Source organism: Pan paniscus, chromosome 9 (genome assembly GCF_029289425.2).
Source record: "Pan paniscus chromosome 9, NHGRI_mPanPan1-v2.0_pri, whole genome shotgun sequence".
In the NCBI taxonomy this organism is placed as follows: Eukaryota; Metazoa; Chordata; class Mammalia; order Primates; family Hominidae; genus Pan; species Pan paniscus.
This window is the reverse complement of record NC_073258.2, coordinates 126,803,049-126,824,310: the sequence shown is the minus strand read 5'-3', so window position 1 is coordinate 126,824,310 and position 21,262 is coordinate 126,803,049. Positions and strand designations below refer to the sequence as shown.

At 48.2% G+C, this 21,262-nt stretch overlaps 1 long non-coding RNA gene across 1 annotated transcript; it reads right to left on the bottom strand.

The window, feature by feature from the left end:
- Positions 1-3,264: 3,264 nt before the first annotated feature.
- LOC134731211 (uncharacterized) lies at positions 3,265-18,438 on the bottom strand. Its single transcript, XR_010113408.1, has 4 exons — positions 9,828-18,438; positions 4,206-4,396; positions 3,841-3,950; positions 3,265-3,562 (listed from the first exon to the last, which is right to left on the bottom strand). It is a non-coding gene; the product is annotated as an uncharacterized LOC134731211 (long non-coding RNA).
- Between the last annotated feature and the right edge of the window lie 2,824 nt (positions 18,439-21,262).

Sequence of the window (21,262 nt, the reverse complement as noted above, 5' to 3'; positions counted from 1 at the left end):
CCCACTTCCCCAGCACTTGGCCCCCTCCCCTTGCTCTATAGGTCCACAGTGTACCTCCGATTCTCTGCTAGTTGGATGGGGAGGATGCAGTAGTAGCTCAGGGCTCTCTGCTGCAGTTCCTGGACAGCTTCTAGCTCTATGCCCAAAGCCCACTCCAACCTTCCCCATGTCCTTTTTCTGAGCTGTTCCGTGCCCTTTACACACACTCGCTGTCTGGATGCACCATCGTCTGCTTCTCTTGCCCCTCCCCTGTGCTCGTGCCCACTCCACGCCCTGAGATCCCTTCTGTCTGAACTTTCTCTTCCATTCCATCTAAGAGCTTTGTGCATTTTAGTTTCTTCCCAGGAGCCTCCTTGGATTGAGAGAAAAGCAAGTCATTTTTCCCTATCCCTCAACCCATTCATCCTTGCTTAGCACCAACCCACCAGCACCTCGTGCTGGGCATCCTGCCAGGCATAGTTTATTTTGTACTCGGGCGCTGAGCTCTGGTGTCTTCCTGATTTATTTTGTGGTCTGTGTGTCTGTCCTCTGCATCCATCCGCATAAGCATGGCTGTTTGAGGCTGCAGCCCCTTAGGCAGGCATTTAATAAAGCTGAGCATGACGAGAGAAATAAATGGCTGGGTTTTGCAGAGCGCAGGAGGGCTGGTGCGCACCAGCCGGGCTGGGATGGTTGGGATAAGGAGGTGACTTGTATTTCAGGCTTCTCCTCCTTGATGGGAACTTCGGGCCTATGTGAGGGGAACTTCCCAGCTTCCACCGAAGCCTCCACATCCTGGGTTGGGGTCAGCGATGCCAGCTTTCCTGACAGCCCTGTACTAACCTCCCCACCTACTACCTCCCCAAGAAACAGCAAGGGGCTGGCTGCGGTTCAGTGCCTGTCAACCAATTCAGTGGGAAGGAAACATTAAACACTCCAACACTGCTTATTGGAGCTGGGTAAACTCAGCACACCACAGTTTACTTTGCTGTCAGAAATCCCTTAGCTTACCACAGAGCAGAACCCCCAGAGGACCAGGACTCCCAATGTCCCCCCATTCCCCACCCGCCAGGAGAGAGCTTACCTCTCCCTCTTCCCAGCTGAGACCCTTCTGTGTCCCTTTCTGCACCTCTGCCCTGCCGCCCCCTCTAGCTCTCATGTCTTCATATTTCCCCTGCCTTACTCCTCCTTTCCACCCAGCTCTCATGCCTTCATATTTCCCCTGCCTTACTCCTCCTTTCCACCCAGCTCAGCCCTGTCCTTCCTAAACCCTCCTCCAGGCTTGGTGTCTTTCAGTAGCCAAATAAATTTCAGAGCACGGAGATGGGAGCCAGCAAAGATGAGGTCCAGGCATTTTTTAAGGGGTAGAGTGAGATCAGGAGTCACCCTGTTTCTTCCCTCCCCACCCAGACTCCACACAGCCCTGGGCTGTGAATTACTGATTCAAAAGGGCCATGAAGTTAGGCAAAGGTGCAGAACTGGTATGGGGCTGGAGGAACATGCAGGTGGCATGAGGGCCATTTGGGTGACAGCAAGAGGAAGCAGCGCTGCTCACTCCTTTTCCAGGTAGGTACTTTGAGGGGTTATGAATTAGGAATGTGGGTGTCATATATTTGGGACCTAGCTTTGCATGAACTTGAACTCAAATGTTCTTCAACATAACAGCTACAACCTCCCTGGGGGCCGCCCCTGACCCCCACCTCTCCTAAGAAATTTGCAGCCTGGGCCAAGGTTTTCTCTTTGGCTCCACTTGGAAGTGCAAACCTTGTGGATTTGAGATGAAACATATGCTGTTCTGGAATGTGGCTGTTAGCCAAGGGAATGCTCAGAGGCCCCTGCAAAATTTGTAGCCATCTGCCTGGGGTTGAGCTGGGGGGGTTGTGACAGAGCATTTGGGGCTGGGAAGGAGCCATGGAGGCTGAGGGTACCTTCCGTTCCTCTACCCCACTTAGGACCAGTGCCTCTCTTATCATTCAAGTGGATCTCAATGTGCTGTATTCCTCCCCTGGGGAGACCCAAACCAGACTCACCCTCAGATGCCATGGGCCAAGTGACTGGCTCCAAAGGGAACAGGTGCCGATTAGAATGGCATTTTGCATATTCTTTGAATGTTATTCATTTCCTGCCAAAAGACACAAACTTTCCCTCCTCCCTGCCCCCGTCCCGGGAACCCACAGTGTTTTCCGTTCTTCCTCTCCAGCTCTGTTCCACTCATAGTCCCCATTTCTCTGGGGATTTTGCTGACCCTTCTTCTGGAGCTTCTCTTGGCCTCCCAGGCCCTGATCATCAATATGGAAACCCCCCAGTAGATGCGTCTTCAGGCCCAGACTTCCCTCTTTGGAGTGGCCAGACAGCAAATGCTCAGACCCCCTCCTCCCCGTCGAAGAAGCTCAGAAATCAGTTGCCCGGGAAGGCCCTGCCTGGACTTTCTTGAATGGCTGCAGGTCTAGGCTGGAAAGCCCCTGAGGAGGACTTATCACAGGGACTGGGTGTGTTGTGGGAGAGAGGCAGCTGGCAGAGGCCCCACCAAATTATGGGTTAAAGAGCTCCATTTGAAAGCATTTCTGGGAAGTTGTCAAGTGGAGATGGGGGAGGCTTAGGGAAATCTTAGGGATTGAAAAGAACCCTGGAGATGATTTCATTCAACGCTGCTTATTATTATTAATAATAATGGTTTTTAAATTCATTTTTAACTTCTGGAGAATCTAAGACCTAGAGGAAGAAGGTCAGTTCCCCGGGGTCATGGGGGTTAGCAGCCGAGCTGGATCACAAGCCAGGACTGCCAACTCCCAGTCCAGCGCTGCTTTCACAGGACACTCTGTCTGTAAGTGCTCTTAGGAGAATGTCACCATGTCCCCAGCATGCTGTGGAGGTGGCAGCTGCATCAGTGGACCTGCTGCTTCCCTGGCCTTTGAGCTCCAAGCCCAGCCTCTGCCGAGACAGTCACTGAGGACGGCTATTACCTGTCCCTCGGGTGAATCCCAGAACCACACAGGGGGTGCATCAGGCACACCTTGGGTGGAATACCAGCTTGGGTTCTTCTCAGAGAAGTTGTTTCCCACTTTCAGCCCCTGCTACCTTATATGTGTTTCATACCACATGCTCTGCTCCTTAGCCGCAGCTAACTAGACCAGGAATAAGTACCCAAGGCCAGCCAATGTGTTGGCAATAAACAGCCATCCGGTTTTTCTCTGTTAAGAGTTTGAAATTAAAAAGCAGAAATTAAAAAGCAGACTCTGTTTGGTCATAGGGAGCTCAAGTAAATGGCATGATCAAGGAGGACTTACTTGTTAGGGCCATGTTATAAAACCATAGGCAAACCAAAGTCACGAAGAGAGAAAGGCTGAGCCAAGAGACCACAGCCCAGGAGGAGAGAGAATGACGAGGCCGGGTACTTTGTTTAATTAAAGTCTCATATCCCTCATAGTTCTCTCTACATCCACTTTTCATATGTGTTCCTGTGAACTGAGTTCTGCCGCTTGTGACTAAAAGCACTTTGGCCAGATGTGATGAGGTTGGGAGCGTCTTCGCAAAAAGGTCCCAGATGTGATGAGGTTGGGAGCATCTTCGCATAAAGGTCCCCCTAAAAAGCCCAAGCAATAAAAGAGTGGACAATGGCTACTAATGGCCCAGGCACATCCCCACTCTATCAAGGCAGAGCTAGGGCTTTGGAGTGGAGAATTAGGGATTGGTGATATCCAGTGGGATGTAGAGGGGAGGAGAACTCAGCCACTGGTGGCTACTACTCCCTTCATCTTCCTTTAGGAAAATGCTCAAATGCTCTGGGGTAACCCTACCTTGAGAAGCCCTCTGCATCCTGTTTCACCTCCTTGAGAATGTGCAAATGAATGACACTCTTACCTTGAGGGGAAACCTCCAGTGTGTCCACTGCTATTGACCAGGACTATCCTCCTCTTCCCTGGAAATAACACTGTGTGTGTCTGTGTGTTGGGGGATGGCAGAGGTCGGGGCTGCAGGGAACAGAGATGATGGAGGCATGGTCAGCTGATTGCCAGGATGTGAATTTCAGGGGTTAAAGGCACTCCATCTAACTTGGATCAACGATCCCAGGGCTGTTGAAGGAGACGACAGGCCCATGTGTGTGCCCACACTGGCTCCAAGCAGAGAGGAACCAGTTCTACCTCAAGACTCCCAGGCACCCCCCATCTGGAAGACAGAGCTCTATCTTGCTGCAAAGCTACATCTGCCCACCAGATGAGCAGTACCTGTAAAAACTTCCCACATCAAGCCTTGTGGGGCTAATGCCTCTTCCAGAGCCGCTGACAACAGGAAAATGATCCCAGCACTGCACTTCCCAAAGGACTCAGAGATTCTTGCCCTGGAGCCAGGAATGGGGAGTTTGATGTTGTGTTGTCCACAGACATTCCAGAAGGAAAGGGTTGCAGTAGGAGAAGGCCTGGATGAACAAGAGGAGGGACCAGGGAACAAAAGCAGATTCTCAAAGAGGTCAATATATATTGGCTAATTGCTTAATATTGGTAATAGTATTAATAACAAAAATCCCTACCATTTACTGAAGGCCTTTAGCATGCCAGGCCTCTTGCAGACATCGCTCCAGTTCATTCTCACAGGCTTGCAGAATATGTATTACTTTCCCCATTCTACAATAGAAGAAACTGCTACTCCCAGAGGGTATGCTTTCAAAGATCACAGGGCTGCCACCAAGCCTGCTGCTTCATGTCTGAGTGAAACGGAGCAGTCTCCCAGATAACAGGAGACGGGTAGGTGGAAACATTTCTAAAACGGGGCTGAAGGAGAGCAAGTAAGCGCCAAACCTCGGTCCCAGCCCCTCTTGGAATTGAGTTAAAGAGAAAAGAAGAGCTAAGAGCTCAGCATTCCTGAAAGCAGCATGGGTGTCTTTTTTAATAAACACGCCAAAGCTTGACTCTCTGAAAAGCGTGCCGTGCCTTTGAAAGCGGGCCCCTTGGAAAGCTGTGTTCTATCAGAGCTGCTATTGCTCAAAACATTTTCAGAGCCTCCTCTTGGGCAATGGCCTTCAGGGCTCACAGCACATTCCTTTGAAAATCTTCAGACCAGGCGCCGTGGCTCACGCCTGTAATCCCAGCACTTGGGGAGGCCAAGGCGGGTGGATAACCTAAGGTAGGGAGTTCAAGACCAGTCTGACCAACATGGAGAAACCCCGTCTCTACTAAAAACACAAAATAGCCGGGCGTGGTGGCACATGCCTGTAATCCCAGCTACTAGGGAGGCTGAGGCAGGAGAATCGCTTGAACCCAGGAGGTGGAGGTTGTAGTGGGCTGAGATTGTGCCATTGCACTCCAGCCTGGGCAACAAGAGTGAAACTCCGTCTCAAAATGAAAAAGAAAAAGAAAATCCTCAGTGTGGCAAATCTTCCTCTTCATCCTCTGGGGCAGATTTAATTTGGGGGCAAGTGCCAGGAATCACTTCAGAGTTGAGTAAGCCAACTGGGGTGTCTTATTTGGGGTCCGAATGAGGTGCGACCCTAAGGCAGAAGAGTGCCTTGTGTGGTAGAAAACCCAGTGGAGCCCTTGGGGACAGGTTAAGAGATTAGCCCAGGAGCCCTGGAGCGAAAGAATGGCCTGCACCCTTGCAGGGGGTGCAGGGGAGGCCTTGAGCAAGATCTGAGGGCTCTTCATAGAGAGAGACACAATCAACCCTAATCAGGGCATAAGTGAAAACACACGGTCCCATAAAGTGTCCTGGGAAAGATGCCACGTTAATAAAAGAGAAAAATGCAGAGGAATGGGTGAGGAGGGAGCCGTTAAGAAATTGCAAGTACCTATAAACTCTGCCCTGCAGCCCCCACCCCCGCCCCCAATCATGGTTCCAACTTGTTTTTCGTTAGGACTCAAGGAAAAAAATCTTAAAGAAACTAGCCCGTTTGTAGAGATAGCAGAGGACGGAGCTGGCCACCTGACTGGAGTCTTCCTCTGCTGAGCCTCTGTGTCCCCTGCCTGGCGGCTGCCCTTCCACAAGTCTCTGGTGTGACCAGCCTTGAGTTACCTTCCTCATTACATAGTACGTCTTGCTAGAACTGCCGTCTGGCAGGCCAGGATGCTGGGTGCAAAAGAAGAGGGTTACAGGGGATCCGGGTGCAGCAAGGACCATTGTTTCTACTCTGGGGCATTTCTGAAACACTATTTAAGTAACAGGAGTCATTTTCTCCTTTACATCCCCAAATTGGCCTTGGGGACCAGCTAATATAGTGGCAGCTGGCCAAAGCCTTATCACATTTCCAGGCTCCAACCAAACAGGAAATGGGATTCAACTGTAGGCAGAGCGTTAGTTCTCAGGTGGGACTTCCTGATGGTCACTAATCAGAAAGCAAGCATCAGCAACAGTTCAGAGGGAGGGAGGAGACTGTCTGTACAGCGGAGGAACTCCCAGATTACGGAGTAGGTTTGAGAGACACTAACATAAGCAAAAAAGAAAAAGAGAGAGAGAGAAGGAATATGCCAAGGTCACTACATTGGCAAAAATTGTCAGGTAAGCATGGAATATTTAGAAATCTGGGGAAAGGCCAGGTGTGATGGCTCATGCCTGTAATTCCAGCACTTTGGGAGGCCGAGGTGAGTGGATCACTTGAGGTCAGGAGTTCGAGACCAGTCTGACCAACATAACCCTGTCTCTACTAAAAATACAAAACTTAGCGGGCATGGTGGCACACATCTCTAGTCTCAGCTGCTCAATTTGGATGGCTGAGGCATGAGAATAGCTTGAACCCAGGAGGTGGAAGTTGCAATAAGCAGAGATCACATCATTGGTCTCCGGCCTGGATGACAAAGCGAGACTCTGTCTCAAAAGAAAAAAAAAAAAGAAATCTGGAAGAAAAACAAATGAGAATGCATAGCCTAGCTAGAGTCTCATGGTATCAGTTACAGCAGTTTTAGGGAGATGATAAGTAGTCTTATAGCAGAGATGTGATGCCAGAAAAGAACTGGAGTGGCTGTGGAAATGGGGAAGGACATAGGAACGTGGTGACAGCACTTGCCATGCTTCGTAATTGTGGGGGACAGCTGAGCGGGGGAGATAGGCAGGAGAATGTATCTTGCTGAAGTGGGGAGTTCACACTGGTACAAGTAATACCAGTAGTTTGTACAAGTGGTTTGGCTGCAGAATGGAGAGTTGTTCTTAGATTTTTGTCCTGAAAGAAGTCACCTAGGAGGCTGCAGAGTTACCTTCCCAAAGATTGAGAACTGAGCTACACTCCTGTCCTTGTGCCTGGTTGACATGTCTGGGAGCAGTGTCTAACGGGCACTTGGTCCTTGGGCCCCTTCCAGCTGAGGAGGTTTGACTCCTTGCTTTGAGATGATGGCGAAGCTCTTTCATCTTTCCTGCCCCCAACCCCAACTGCTGGGGACTCGGGTCAGATGCAAAGCCGGGCTGACTGTCTTCACTCAGGAATCTGTGCTGAGACCCAAGGAACAGGAAGCAGCTGAGATGCCTCCAGTTAATACTGCAACCCGAATACCCTCTGCAAGAAGGCTCAGCCGGGAGACCTGACAGAATCGGCATTGTTCAGCCAGACAGCCGGGAGCAGCTGCAGGGCCCCCTGGGTCTCCCTAGCACCGGGGATTGTGAATAACCTTCATCCTGGGCTCACAGACATCCTGAGGAGATCAGGGAAGTGCCAGCCTGTCTGGTACCGGGTTGGGCAATAATCACTGGTCAAAGAGGATCAAGGACAGAGGCCTTTGGGAGCTTACAATCCTACCCAAAAGAGGTCACAACATGTTGTGGAAGGACAGATAAAAGAAGCCAGCAATGAAGGGACCTGTTCAGGCAGAGGTGGGGGACAGGGTCTTCCTATCATCACTGGAGCAGTTAGCTAAACGCTCACCCTTCTCAGCCCAAGCTCCGGATGGCATTCATAGTGCAAGAGTGAATTTGCCATTGTCTTGAAAAATTGTTCCTCCCCAAGAGGGAGCCCAACCAGGAATTAGATCAAAGAATCATAGTTCTAGAGCTGGAAGTGACTCCAGTGATCACGCAATTTATCACCTTCACATTGCAAAAGTAAGGTAGAAAAGTGAGGTAACTGACTCAAAGTCACACCCCTCATTAGTGGCAGAGCCAGAGCTTAAAACCTGGATCTCCAGACTTGAAGGCCAGTGGTCAATCCATTGCTGATCTGCTTAAAGCTACTTGACCCAGCCCTCCAGAGGCTGGCATGGGTGAAGACTAAGGAGGAAGTAGCAGGAATTGGACAATATAATGGGTATACGTAAGTACAAAGTGATCAACTTACAAATGAAATGCAAAGTTACAGGAAAATGAGCCTTACAGATTTGGGAGTAGTGGAAAGAAGACTGGACTATGTATGAGTCAATAGACCTTGGTTTAGGTTCCCCTTCTACCACTTGCTCACTACGTAACTGGGAAAATTCTACTTACTATCTCTGAGCCACAATTTATTCCTCTGTTAAATGGGGCTAAAAATATTGTAGGATTCTTATGAGAAATAGCATGTGTAGAAGTACTTTGCATCCAAGAATGTGTTAGGCAAACGTTAGCTGTTGTGGTAATTACTGGGATGATCCTAGGATAGGTTTCTGAGTTTGGAGGCTGGAATCGATTATGGCTGGGATACTCCTAGTTCTCTGAGTTTCCCAGTGGAAGAGGGAAATCTGAAAATTGACACGAGTTGCTACTTCATCTTAGCCAGCTTCGGATTCAACAACGGGAGCTGAATTAAGCAGGAAAAGATCTAAGCCTGAATGCAAGCTCAGCCACACAATGGGGAGCCTTACCATGAGGGGTCCCAGGCTCCGGTTTCTGCCCTGAGAATCCTGGCCTTCCCTGGGAGGGTGCCTCTTGCAGAAGAAATGAAGCCTGATACCTCTCAACCTGAACAGGATCCCTTGGAGCTGTCAGGAGTGGGAGGCATGGAGTCAGGAGAACAGGACAGGAAAGGGGGCTGCCAGCGTGAGGCCCACATTCTTTAGCCAAAGCCACTTGAATATGAAGGGACAGTGGGACCCACAGCATCCTCCCTCACAGGCCTGGTGGCACCACCCTTGACTTTTGATACCAGGCTTGGGTGCAAAGGTGTGTCTCAGGCATTAAACTAGAGAGTGCAGCCTGGGATACCTGGAAGGGGAAGAGTTTGGAGAAGGTCTGTTGTGATCCAGCTCAATGCAGCAGCTTGTCCTAGGTAAGAGCCCTGCTGTGCGGGCTGAGGTCATTGCTGGCACGAGCTCCCCACTCACTGCAGACGCCTGCAGGTCTGTTTTAATATCTGCAGCAACCACATTCCTGAGCAGGGTGGGTAAGAGCCTTTCTGGACAAGACTGCTTTCCACCAAAAATTATTCCAGTTCACCAGAGGCAGATATTTGAGAGAGAGCTGGATTTTTTATTTTTTAAGGAGGAAAATAAAAATTCAGAGAGAATGAGTAAATGCAGGAACCAAGAGGAGAACAAGGTCCTGAGGACGGGGGAAGGGAGGAGGGACCTAGGGTCGTGAGGGAGAGAAGACAGAATATACAGGCAGTGGGTGCTGGGAAAGAGCTCTCTCTTTGGATCTAGCCTGTCTAGGCCTTTCTTAGGTCCTGATGAGTTTACCTGTTACCATCACCATTCATTCATTCATACACTCAACTGACACTTGACTTCCACTCCATATGCCAAATGCTGAGCTAGGAAGACAGAGAGGTTGTATTAGCTATCTATTTCTGTGTCACAAATCCATAATACATCATGGTTTAAAACAACACACTTTTATTATCTCACAGTTTCTGTGGGCCAAGAGCCAGGGCACAACTTAGCCAGGTCCTTTCTTTAGAATCTCTCACAAGGCTGTAACCAAAATTTTGGCCAAGGTTGGCATTTCGTCTGAAGGCTCACCTGGGGAAGGATCCACATCCAAGTTCATGTGTTTGTTGGCAGAATTCAGTCCCTTGAGGGTTGTTGGACTGAGGGCCTCGGTTCCTAGCTTGCTGCTGGCCAGAGGATGCTCTCAAATCCTTGCCACGTAGGTCTTGCCAACATGGCAGCTTGCTTCATGGAGATGTGCAAGCTGAGAAGGCTGGAGAGATGGTCAGCCAGCAGAACGGAAGTCACAATCTTTTGAAATCTGAGGAAGGAAGTGACATCCCATTGCCTTTGCCATATTCTTGGATTAGAAGCAAGTCCCAGGTTCCACCCACACTCCAGGGGAGGGCTTTACACAAGGGTGTGGAGGCTGGGAGACAGAGACCATCAGGGACCATGTTAGAGGCTACTTGCCCCCAAGTCAAAGTTGTTTTTGGCCTTCGGGTAACTCAGAGACAGCAATAATGACAATTATAATAGTAGTAGCAGTACAATAGTAATAATAATGGCAAAAGCAATGCATTGAATACTTACAGTATGCAGGGGCTGTACTAGCTTGTCATATAAATATATAAATATATATATATTTGCTTATCTAAATAGAGGGGTATCACACACACACACACACACACATATATACACCTGTATATACATATTTGCTTTTAGTTCCTTTTTTTTTTTTTTTTTTTGAGATGGAATCTCGCTCTGTTGCCCAGGCTGGTATGCAGTGGTTCAAGTGATTCTCCTGCTTCGGCCTCCCGAGTGGCTGGGATTACAGGCGCCTGCCATCACGCCCGGCTAAGTTTTTGTATTTTTAGTAGAGATGGGGTTTCACCGTAGTGGTCAGGCTAGTCTTGAATGCCTGACCTCAAGTGATCCACCCACCTCGGCTTCCCAAAGTGCTGGGATAACAGGTGTGAGCCACCGCGCCTAGCTTGCTTTTAATTCCTAAGTAGGTATCATTATTATCCTCTTTTTAGGCGAGGGAACAGGGTATCAGAGAGAGCACAACAGTGAGAGATCTAGGAGTTTTTAACTCCGATTTATCAGACTTCAAAGGCTTTGCTCTTACTCTTTTCATGTACATGCCTCCCAGATGAATGGCAGTCTAACCCAAAAAGTGCTGTAATGGTCCCTCTGTTTAGGGGTACGGTGGAAGGCTTCTCAGAGGCAGTACATGGAGGGAGCCCCCTGTAATAACAGCAGCAGGACCCGAGGGGGAGTTCAGGGAAAGGAAAGGAAAGCGACACAATCCTTTGCTCTTGAGGAGCCCTTGAGGCTCAAGTGAGGGCCAGACCCAAGGAGAAGCCTCAGGGCACTTGCTGGGAGCAGCGGCAAGTGCAAGCGAACAGCTGTTGGAGAGCTCCTAGGAGAATCTAAGCCAGTGGCTGTTTAGATTAGTTTTCTAATTGGCCGAGTGTTAGCAAAGCCTCTTGTGTATACAGTGGGAATAGTTAATCTTGTCTATTTGTATATCCACTCATGTTCTGTCACTCCCTGATCTTCTCAGCTATCTGCCTCTTACGGTGGGTTTTAAGCCAAGAGAGGGTTTAAGTCCATGGGACTCTTTCTATGCAGCCCCTAGAACCCGTGGGCAGCAGGAGGAGAGCCACACAGTAGAAGAAGGTTCAGGTGCTTCCCCCACTCCATGCTGCCCTTGTCCCCACAGGCCTGCCTGGCCATACAGCCCCACTTGTCCCCAGGTGGCCTCCCTTCCTGCAGTGCTCATCTCCCCAGCACACCACTCCAGTTACTAGAACACATACATTTGCACAAAGCAGCCTTCCATATGTCACCTCGCAGCTCCATGACAAACCTGGAAGTCAGGCTTTATTATTCTAAGTGAGAAACCAGGAGAGAGGTTAAGCGACTTGCCCAGTGTCACTCACACAGCTGGTGTGTGCCTGAGCCAAGGTCAAAGCTGGGTCTTGTGCTCCTTCATTCTCTCGCAAGGGCTTCTGGTCTGGCCCGCCCACCCCACACACCATGTTCACATGTTCATCATGCAGTTCCTTGCTCAGGAAGCCGTAAAGCCTCCTCCACTGACTGCCGCCGCAGCCACAGGCTTCTGCCTCCCTTCCAGGGCCCTTGAGTATTTGCTTCCCTTTCCTTGCCATGAACCCATCTCCCCTCTACAGTGGGTTCCATGCTAAGAAGGCCAGGTTCCCAGACTCCCTGAGACATCCCAGGTTTCTCAGTTCCCTCTCTGATTAGACTGTTGCTAGCTTTATTTTTCTTTATTTTTTGTTTCGTTTTGTTTTTAAGATGGAGTCTTGCTCTGTCACCCAGGCTGGAGTGCAGTGGTGCAATCTCTGTTCACTGCAACCTCTGCCTCCCGGGTTCAGGGGATTCTCCTGCCCCAGCCTTTCGAGTAGCTGGGATTACAGGTGCCCACCACCATGCCAGGCTAATTTTTGTATTTTTAATAGAGACGGGGTTTTGCCATGTTGGCCAGGCTGATCTCGATCTCCTGACCTCAGATGATCCACCTGCCTCGGCCTCCCAAAGTGCTGGGATTACAGGCGTAAGCCACTGTGCACTGTGCCCGTCCTGTTGATAGCTTTAGATTGGGGACCAAGATATAAACATCTCCCATCACACGCCAAGCCCAGGCACATGGAAAACATGTGTGGCTTATTGATAATGAAGAGAGAGAAAGATGAAGATAAGGTAAGGGGGACTTTGAGGGATATGAAGGTCTTCTTTCAGATGCAGAGTCCTCCCCTCTGACTGAGGGATCTCCTGCCTAAGACATTATTCCCTTGCCTCCCCACATGTCTATCTTCAGACTCCAGGTGTCTGTTAACGATTTTCTTCCCTTCATGGCCTGAGTGTGGTCAAAACATCTCTTTGTAGATGTTCCAGGCTCAGCCAGTCAGACATGCACTTAAACGTACAAATTTTTGGAGACGTGGTGAGTGGAACAGGTGTGGTCATAGGTCACAAATGGGACATAATGGCAAGAAAAATGTCCACTGTTCAATAGCATTCAACACATAAGACTGATGCTACCAGATTTGTTTTGGGGAATACCATTCAGAGAATTTAAACAGATGACTATACAAATGGGATAAAAGGTAGTTAGAGAGGTATTGACTTCCCCAATCTCTTACAGATCTTATAAATAGCCATAACACTATTGATTACACACTTTCTGTGTGCCACTGTAGTAAATGCTCTATAAAAATTTTCCCGTATTTAGTCTTGAAAACAGTTCTATAAGATAGCGTAATATTATCCCTGTTGGAAACTGTGGTTCATAGAGATTAAGTAGATTGTTTAAGACTACACGTATAGTGTAAAAGTCAGGATTAGAACCCAGAATGCCTGACCCTAGAACCCTTGTCCTTAATCTCTGATACCAAACGGACGGCCTCCACGTTTCCCTGTTTCTTTGCTGAGAGAGATTCATTAAAAATGCCTTTTGCTCCTCTCTGGCTGAGACTTGCAGTAAGAGGGAGAGAGAAGAGAGAAGCCCCACATCGGGGCTCCTCCCACTTTTTAAATAGGGAGATGGGGTCTGGGTTCCTTCTTACCTAGCATAGCCCTCTGCCTTAAAACTTCGCAAAAGTGGGCAGCTGGTAGAGTTGCATTTTTTAAATGCTCCAGGCTGTGTCTTCTTATCTCAGAGAGGCTTGATTTACTTTCTTCTATCTTATCCCAGTCCAGGGCCCCATGATGGATTTCACCTTGGACATTTGCCTTTGGAACGGTTGCTCCTTGCCAAGAGCACTCCCCCAGAGACAGATGGAGAAGGAGACAGCTCCGTGGTTCCCGTTCTGGGACTGGCCTTTTGCCTTCTGCCTCCCACAGCTCAGGTGGAGAGAGGAGGGCCCTGCCCTTACCGACTGGAGAGCATCAGGTAGGACTGCTGCTTAGCAAGAATAAAACTGAATTTCTGCAGATTTGGCCTGGGCCTGCTCTCACTTGAGATGTGTCAGGGGAACAGGAGAAGAGACAATAATAGTATAGTGGTATCGACGTAGTGTTAATACTTTCCTCTTTGTTATGACTATTCGTATGTCTTTTCAAATTTAATCTTCACAGTAACTAACTGAAACAGCTTTTGTGTTCCCTTCTCACAGATCAAGAAACTGAGGGTCAGTGAGGCTAGGATGACACGGATGTGGAGGAAGGGCTGGCTTTCCAGCCTGTCTTCTGACATTAAATCTGTGTGTCTTTTATGATGCATCAAGGAGGAACGCATCTCCCCCATGGCTTCCTCTCACTTTTGTTTCTTCAAAAGAGAGAGAGTGTGGCTCAGATTAGGGCAGCTCATCCTTTTCCAATGGTGGATGCCAAGGGAGAGAGTTTAGCCTGAAGGAAGGGTTGTCGTGCTGAGCCAAGATCAGGGTGTACACCAGGCAGACTTGAAGTGGGAAGTCACACTTACAAGGGAGAGGGTGGCCAGCCAGCCCCCTTTGCTGTGCTTGGAAGAGAATAGCAGTGAAACAGTCTCTCCACAAAGCACTGGGATATGGTTTGACTGTGTCTCCACCCAAATCTCATCTTGAATTGTAGCTCCTATAATTCCCACATATCATGGGAGGATCCTGGTGGGAGGTAATTGAATCATAAGGACAGATCTTTCCTGTGCTGTTCTCATGATAGTGAATAAATCTCATAAGATCTGATGGTTTTATAAAGCAGAGTTCCCCTACACAAGCTCTCTTGCCTGCCACCATGTGAGACGTGACTTTGCTCATGATTTGCCTTCCTCCATGATTGCGAGGCCTCCCCAGCCATATGGAAGTGTGAGTCAATTAAACTACTTTCTTTTATAAATTACCCAGTCTCAGGTATGTCTTTATTAGCAGTGTGAGAACAGACTAATACACATTTAAATCTTCAGTAATCATCATGCTCTGGGTAACACACAGTCACATAAGACTAGAATTCAAGAGAAAGGAAAGAAAGTATCATTTTTGAGGTCTCCTATGCACTAGGCATGGAACTAGGGAGTTCACATATTTTGTTTGATTTTCATAACAGCCTTATAAGATGGGCTTTACTATCCTCATTTCAGAAGAGGCTGAGGCCCAGAAAGATTAGACAATTTGCCTGTGGTCTCATTGCTAGTAAATTGTGGAGGTATAATTCAAATCCCAGTTATCTGTCCCTGCATCTGTTAGTAAACTAGAAGCTGGTCTTTCACATGTCTCCTGGAGAGTAGGGAGGTCTCTCTTCCAGAACCCAGGACAGTGCCTCACAGACTGTAGCTTAACCTGGTAACTTCTACTTCCTAACCCATCCCGCACACATCCTGAAGATGTAGTGGGGCAATAGGTAGAGTTAGCAGAAGGAGTTCAGGTTGTTAGTCAGAAAGAACCCCAGAGTTCCCCTCTGGCTTCATGTCAGTCTTTTTTTTTTTTTTTTTTTTTTTTTTTGAGTTGGAGTCTTGCTCTGTTGCCCAGGCTGGAGTGCAATGGTGCAATCTCGGCTCACTGCAACCTCTGCCTCCCGAGTTCAAGTGATTCTCCTGCCTCAGCCTCCTGAGTAGCTGGGATTACAGGTATGCACCACCACGCCCAGCTAATTTTTGTATTGTTAGTAGAGACGGGGTTTCACCATGTTGGCCAGGCTGGTCTTGAACTCCTGACCTCAGGTGATCTGCTCACCTTGGCCTCCCAAAGTGCTGGGATTACAAGTGTGAGCCACTGCTCCTGGCCATCAGTGTTTAAAGACAGGCACTGTGCCTTTTTCACCTTTGAGTTCCTGGTGGCTGACAAATAGCAGGGGCTCAAGAAAGGTAAGCTACTGACTTTAACTGAGAAGACCTTTTTTTTTTTTTTTTGAGATGGAGTCTCGCTCTTTCACCCAGGCCAGAGTGCAGTGGCGCTATCTCAGCTCACTGCAAGCTCCGCCTCCCGGGTTCACACCATTCTCCTGCCTCAGCCTCCCGAGTATCTGGGACTATAGGCGCCAGCCACCATGCCCAGCTAATTTTTTGTATTTTTAGTAGAGACGGTATTTCACTGTGTTAGCCAGGATGGTGTCGATCTCTGAGAAGACCTTAAGGTTAAGATATGAGAACTTCAAAATCATAGAAGCTATAGTTGCAGATTGGCCAAAAGCATATAAATTCACTGGACACAACCCAGTGAAAAATAATGAGGAAAGGGGAATTGGGCAATTGGATGGAAGGCCTGGAAGTAGCTGCTACAGAATGTGCATCTGCAGGGATTCAGGAGACCCGGGTTCTAGTCCCAGCTCTGCCACTCACCAGCTGGGGGATCTTGGGCAAGTTGCTTCCTCCCTGTGAACCTCAGTTCATTTATTTGTAAAGTGAAGGATGGGGGCCGTATTCTAAGATCCTTTCGATTCCCACATTCTGGGAGTTTTGAATCATTACTCACCTAAACACCTTCCCAGATTCCTGGGGAAAAGATAAAGAAGGTTGTTTCTTTTTAAAAGCTTATTTTTAAAAAGATTGACAAGTAAAACTTGTGCCTATTTGTGGCATATAACATCATGTTTTGATATATGTATACAGGCCAGCATGGCTAATTCAAACTATTGAACATATGTATTATTTCACATCCTTATTTAATGGTGGTTAAGAACATGTAAAATCTACTCTCTGAGCAATTTTAAAATATAAGATATATTGTTTTGAACTGTAGTTGCCCTGATGTACAATAGGTCTCCTGAACATATTCATCCTGTCTAACTGAAGTTTTGTGTTCTTTGATCAATATCTCCTCAATCCTCCAACCCAATAGCCTCTGGGATCCACCGTTTTACTCTGTTTCTATGAGTTGGACTTTCTTACATTCCACATATAAGTGACATCACGCAGTCTTTATCTTTCTATGCCTGGCTTATTTCACTTAACGTAATGCCCTCCAGGTTCATCTGAGAAGGTTGTCTCTGGAAACAGAAAAGAGTTTCACCTCCAACCAGGGTGACAGGAGCAGTCCTACCTGAGAGCCAGAGATGGACTTGATGGCATGAGCCAGATCTTTTCAAGTCTGGGGGTGTTGCTGGTTTGAAAGTGGACATGGTACCCCATTTCTAAACCTCAGGCTCTCTGGACAATGCAGCTCAGCCTTCAGCTCCACCAGAGAGGCTGCAGTGTGTGAAGAGAGCTCACTCTGCGGGAGGAGGAAAAGCAGAGAAACCACCACCCTACGGGTCGTTCTCGGATCCCTCGTGTGCTGGCTGTCTCCCACCCAGGCTCAGTTTGCGCTGCTAATCTGTTACGTCTTTCTTGGTAATTTAGCACTTTCAGACAGTTATGGTTAGATTCTGTTTATTTTTCTAAACCTCACAAAAAAACCCATAATACAGCAAGGGAGAGGGGGAGGGGGAGTTTTTCTAGAAATATAAACTCAAGATTCAAATGCTCTTCCCCATCTGCAGGGCAGCTGTTGTGGAGCCTGGTCCATCCTGAGCACTGCAGTGTTCCATTTCAAGGATCTCTTCCTGGCTCCCCTCCCACCAGAGAATGTGGCCTTGGGATCAAGGCGTGGAGAGCTGCCAGCTACTGCCACCTGACACAAAGCCTCATCACCCTTGCGTATCTCTCTCCCCTCTCCGTCCTCGGCATGGGGTCACATTGTGGGTCATTATTTCCTTTCACCAAGGTATGAGCAGAGGGAGAGAGGGCTGGAAAAAGAGACCTCTCCCTTTGCTAACTGATGAGGAAGAAGCATGGGGTCCAAGTGGGCCTGCCCCTTGCCTAATTTTTGCCAATTTTTTGGCCTCTGGAGTCCCTGGTAGACTTCTTAACTTCTTGCGCACAAGGTTACCATGTGTCTAATTGCTCAGCTCCAGTTAGAGTGGTGGAGGGAAACTGGTATCAATGAATGAATGAATGAATGAATGAATGGATGGATGGTTTAATGACAGCTTGGAGAACCAACTGGGGTTTGAGCAAGAAACAGGAAAAGAAAGCCAACATCTTTTAGCTCACCAAATACTTTCATGCCCCTTGGGAAGAAGAAAAATGGATATGGGAAATGCAGAGCATGGAAGAGCTTAAATTGAGCATAAAGGACATAAAACTAGATAAGTAAGATCAGAAATAAAAGATGAGTCATCATTGAATCCAAACCTTTACATTTTCAGCAGAGGGTGCCAAAACCTCAAGGGGATAGTGACTTCCTTAAAATTACAGAACCAGAGTGAAGACTGGGGTCTTTTGGCTCTTTTTTTTTTTTTTCTGTCCCTGACAAAATGTTGCTCTTTTCTTCTCCATACTTTTATATTTTCAAACTCATTTATTCCAGAAAATTACCTGCCTTCTAACCTGGGGTTCCTCTTTTTTGATCTAAAGAAGTTATCCAAACTTACCTTCAGCTTACTGTCCTTGAAGCCATTTTGGCCTTTGTTTTGTGGCCTCAAGGCTGCTGTCACTTAGAAAGGATGAGTGACAGTAGCAGAAGCCAGCCAAGCAGGGCCAGTTTCTCCCAAGGCTGGCCCCATGAAAGGTTTGGCTTGGGTTCTCACCAGGGTCCACAAGTCTTGCCTCCTAGAAGTTTGGTCCAGTGGTCTGCAGTCCTGGGAATTTATGCCGTCTCAAACAGAGGTTTTCAGACCTTGCCTGATGATCCAGGGACTGGAACTGAACACACGTTGTACCCCTTTATAGCAACTTGGGTGTCCCAAACAGGACCCATCACTTCCAAGTCCCAGGCTAGGATTTTCTAACCAAGTATGTAGTTAGAGGAAAATTTAATCCACATGTATCTGACTCACTGATCTTTAAATCATCCTAGAGTTTGATTCTGGGAATGGTTTGATGTGTACTCTGCTTTTTTTCAACTTTTGGACTGGTGCACTGGCCAAGACATAATAAATAGCAACCCTGAGAGAGAGAAGGAAGCTTCAAGTAGAGGCATGACCTGCAGGCTCTTCCCTTCGTCCCAGCTGGAGACAGGCGCCCAGCAGGAGTAGAGAGTAGGCCAGAAGCCCAGAAATGTGCCTTAGGTTAACCTCACCCTCAGCCTCCTCTTCTGCTTGTATTTCTGGGATGCAGAGCCCGACCAGGGAAAAATCACTCAGCCTAAAAGATGGTAACACCACAGATTTATGGCATCTGATCTTTGTTGCACCCTCCAGGGTACAAACTAATCCCAGCTTGTGATTCCTACTGTCATCTAAGGTCATTCCAGGTCTTTTCCACTCTTCTGGAGATCTCAAGCACTTTTTTTCAACAATTTCTCATTTTGAAAAGAAAAAGGAGTCCATCAGGAAAGAATTTCCTCCATTGCCTGTGACGCTGTACAAACCTCCATGCCTCAGCCACCCTCGTTTTCCATGAGGGCTCCCTGTCAGGGCTGGTTCCTCAGATCTCCCCCCAGTAATCCTCCTTCATGAAAACCTCAGAGTCTCAGAGTCTGTTTCCGCTGATGTGAGCTAAGAATGTTTCAGGAAGAGGGGCATGTCAGCGGGATCCCATTTCTTCCTGTGTCCTCCAGGACCTTGCTCTAAGATCCTCTCTTTCGTCCTGAGATTTTTCTGAATCTTTAAGCTCCACCTCTCCTTAGCAATACACTCATTCAAGTATTTCCCGTACTAAAAACAAAATGAAACCTTCCTTCCACCTGAAGTCTCTATGACCCCTCATGTCTTCTCTTTTAGTCAAGCCTCTCGTAAGTGTCCCCTGTTTTTTCTCCCTTCATGTCACATTGACTCCACAACGCATTGTAGCCTGGCATGCACTGTCATCACAGAAATGCCCTCTGTGGGTCAGGCACGGTGGCTCACGCCTGTCATCCCAGCACTTTGGGAGGCCGAGTTGGGCGGATCACCTGATGTCAGGAGTTCAAGACCAGCCTGGCCAACATAGTGAAAACACATCTCTACAAAAATATAAAAATTAGCTGGGCATGATGGCAGGTGCCTGTAATCCCAGCTACTCGGGAGGCTGAGGTGGAAGAATCACTTGAACCCAGGAGGCGGAGGTTGCAGTGAGCTGAGATTGCGCCATTGCACTCCAGCCTGGGTGACAGAGTGAGACTCCATCTCAAAAAAAAAAAAAAAAAGAAAAGAAATGCCCTCTGTGAAGTCATCAGGGACCACCTGTAGTCACATTTCAGTCTTTTCCTTACTGGACTTGTCAGCAGTGTTTGACATCATTGACCTTCCCCGCAGTCCTGACATGCTTTGCCCCTTCGTGCTGCGTGACACTGCTCTTTCCTGGATCTCTTCTACAACTTTGTAAGATTCTTTTCAGTCTGCTTCGTGGGTCCTCTTTTCTCCGGTAGATGCATGCACATTGGTTGGGATTTCCCATGGCTACCTGTGGCTATCCAATGCTGTCTTCCCTCCTCCCTCTGCACACTCCCCACTTCCAGCTAAGCTACACCCTCATGCCCATGACCCCAGATCTGCATATCCAGCCAAGGACTTTGTTCTGAGCTCCACCTTAAGTTCTCTGAGACCAAAGCAGGACTCTTGCTTCCCTCTGAGTCTGCTCACATTTCTGAAGATCCGATCCTGGAGAAGGGTGTCAACATTTCCCAGGCCTTCTGCCTCATTCTTAACACCCAGTGTGTCTTGCCAGGTTTCCTGCTTAAGCATGCATCTGCCCACCTCTAGTCCACCCCCCCCAACTCTAGCCCACCTCCCCCAACTTTTTTTTTTTTTTTTGAGATGGAGTCTTGCTCTGTCACCAGGCTGGAGTGCAATGGTGAGATCTTGGCTCACTGCAACCTCCGACTCCCAAGTTCAAGCGATTCGCCTGCCTCTGCCTCCTGAGTAGCCGGGATTACAGGCGCCGCCATCTCGCCTGACTAATTTTTGTATTTTTAGTAGAGACGGGGTTTCACCATGTTGGCCAGGCTGGTCGCGAACTCCTGACCTTGTGATCCTCCTGCCTTGGCCTCCTAAAGTACCGGCATTATAGGCGTGAGCCACCATGCCCGGCCTCTAGCCCCATTTTGGCTTCCTTAGATCAGGCTCTCACTTCTTGCTAGTCTCCCAGCTGGTTTCCCTTCAGCCAGTCCTGACCATAGCCGATTCATACTACCCATAGCAGCAAGAGTGGTCTTTTTATAAAATAAATCTTGTCCATCACTCCCTTACTTAAAATGCTTTAGTGGCTTCTCATCACTCAGGGTAAAATCTAAATTATTTAACATAGCATAAAAAAATCCTTTATGCTCTGGTCCCATCTGTCAGCCGAACCTCATTTCCCCCACCAAGCTCTCCTCTTTAAGCCATAGCAGCACTGCCGTTCATTGTCCGAACTCCCAGAACACAGCAGGCTTTCTTGTGACTCGATTTTTTTCTTGTGTCTTTGCACTTGCTCCTTCTTCTACCTACACTGCTCTTTCTCCACTTGTCCACCAGAAAACTTCCTATTCAGCTTTCCAGGCTCAACTCATGCCCTGTCTCCTCCTGGAGGCCTTCCCTGATTTCTCAAGGCAAATTCAAATGCTGTTTCCCCCACCTCCCCCTTCTGCATTCTGTACCTGCCTCCACTGCTAATGAGCATACTCGGCTGTGATTGCTTATTTGAA